A 2,414-nucleotide genomic window follows, 5' to 3' on the forward strand; every position below is an offset into this window, starting at 1 on the left:
GTCCAAGGTCAGGGGTGACGGCTGAGAGGAGATACCCTGCAAACAAGGCCAGGGGCGGCCGCTGGGAGGAGCTACCCCACACCCCCACGCCTGAGGCCAGGGGTGGCGGCTGGGAGGGCCAACCCCATGTCCAAGGAGCAGTGGCTCCACAGGTGCAGGAGGGCCTAGAGAAGCTATCCCACGTTGAAGGTCAGGAAGGGCAATGGTGAGGAGATACCCCTCATCCAAGGTAAGCAATAGTGGCTGTGCTTTGCTGGAGCAGCCGTGAAGAGATACCCCATGCCCAAGGTAAGAGAAACCCAACTAAGATGGTAGGTGTTGCAAGAGGGCATCAGAGGGCAGACACACTGAAACCATACTCACAGGAAACTAGTCAATCTAATCACACTAGGACCACAGCCTTGTCTAATTCAATGAAACTAAGCCATGCCCGTGGGGCAACCCAAGACGGGCAGGTCATGGTGGAGAGATCTGACAGAATGTGGTCCACTGGAGAAGGGAATGGCAAACAACTTCAGTATTCTTGCCTTGAGAACACCATGAACAGTGTGAAAAGGCAAAATGATAGGATACTGAAAGAGGAACTCCCCAGGTCAGTAGGGGCCAAATATGCTACTGGAGATCAGTGGAGAAATAACTCCAGAAAGAATGAAGGGATGGAGCCAAAGCAAAAACAATACCCAGCTGTGGATGTGACTGGTGATAGAAGCAAGGTCCCATGCTGTAAAGAGCAATATTGCATAGGAACCTGGAATGTCAGGTCCATGAATCAAGGCAAATTGGAAGTGGTCAAAAAAGAGATGGCAAGAGTGAATGTTGACATTCTAGGAATCAGCGAACTGAAATGGACTGGAATGGGTGAATTTAACTCAAATGACCATTATATCTACTACTGTGGGCAGGAATCCCTCAGAAGAAATGGAGCAGCCATCGTGGTCAACAAAAGAGTCCGAAATGCAGTACTTGGATGCAATCTCAAAAAAGACAGAATGATCTCTGTTCGTTTCCAAGGCAAACCATTCCATATCACAGGAATCCAAGTGTATTCCCCAAAAAGTAATGCTGAAGAAGCTGAAATTGAACGGTTGTAGGAAGACCTACAAGACCTTTTAGAAGTAACACCCAAAAAAGATGTCCTTTTCATTATAGGGGAATGGAATGCAAAAGTAGGAAGTCAAGAAACACCTGGAGTAACAGGCAAATTTGGCCTTGGAATATGGAATGAAGCAAGGCAAAGATTAATAGAGTTTTGCCAAGAAAATGCACTGGTCATAGCAAACACCCTCTTCCAACAACACAAGAGAAGGCTCTACATGTGGACATCACCAGATGGTCAACACCAAAATCAGATTGATTATATTCTTTGCAGCCAAAGATGGAAAAGCTCTATACAGTCAACAAAAACAAGACCAGGAGCTGACTGTGGCTCAGATCATGAACTCCTTGTTGCCAAATTCAGACTGAAATTGAAGAAAGTAGGGAAAACCACTAGACCATACAGGTATGACCTAAATCAAATCCCTTATGATTATACAGTGGAAGTGAGAAATAGATTTAAGGGCCTAGATCTGATAGATAGAGTGCCTGATAAACTATGGACTGAGGTTCATGACATTGTACAGGAGACAGGGATCAAGACCACCCCCTGGAAAAGAATTGCAAAAAAGCAAAATGGCTGTCTGGGGAGGCCTTACAAATAGTTGTGAAAAGAAGTGAAGCAAAAAGCAAAGGAGCAAAGGAAAGATATAAGCATCTGAATGCAGAGTTCCAAAGAATAGCAAGAAGAGAAAAGAAAGCCTTCTTCAGATATCAATGCAAAGAAATAGAGGAAAACAACAGAATGGGGAAGACTAGAGACCTCTTCAGAAAATTAGAGATACTAAGGGGACATTTCATGCAAAGACAGGCTCGATAAAGGACAGAAATGGTATGGACCTAACAGAAGCAGAAGATATTAAGAAGAGACGGCAAGAATACACAGAAGAACTGTACAAAAAAGATCTTCACGACCCAGATAATCACGATGGTGTGATCACTCACCTAGAGCCAGACATCCTGGAATGTGAAGTCAAGTGGGCCTTAGAAAGCTTCACTATGAACAAAGCTAGTGGAGGTGATGGAATTCCAGTTGAGCTCTTCCAAATCCTGAAAGATGATGCTGTGAAAATGCTGCACTCAATATGCCAGCAAATTTGGAAAACTCAGCAGTGGCCACAGGACTGGAAAATGTCAGTTTTCATTCCAATCCCAAAGAAAGGCAATGCCAAATAATTCTCAAGGTACCGCACAATTGCACTCATCACACACGCTAGTAAAGCAATGCTCAACATTCTCCAAGCCAGGCTTCAGCAATATGTGAACTGTTAACTTCCAGATGTGCAAGCTGGTTTTAGAAAAGGAAGAGGAACCAGAGA

At 44.5% G+C, this 2,414-nt stretch overlaps 1 pseudogene; it reads left to right on the forward strand.

Moving 5' to 3' along the window:
• The window catches only part of LOC104998847, a 122,361-nt pseudogene that overhangs the window by 74,586 nt on the left and 45,361 nt on the right, over nucleotides 1-2,414 (forward strand).

This window comes from Bison bison, unplaced genomic scaffold (genome assembly GCF_000754665.1).
Source record: "Bison bison bison isolate TAMUID 2011002044 unplaced genomic scaffold, Bison_UMD1.0 scf7180017864338, whole genome shotgun sequence".
NCBI classification, from domain to species: Eukaryota; Metazoa; Chordata; class Mammalia; order Artiodactyla; family Bovidae; genus Bison; species Bison bison.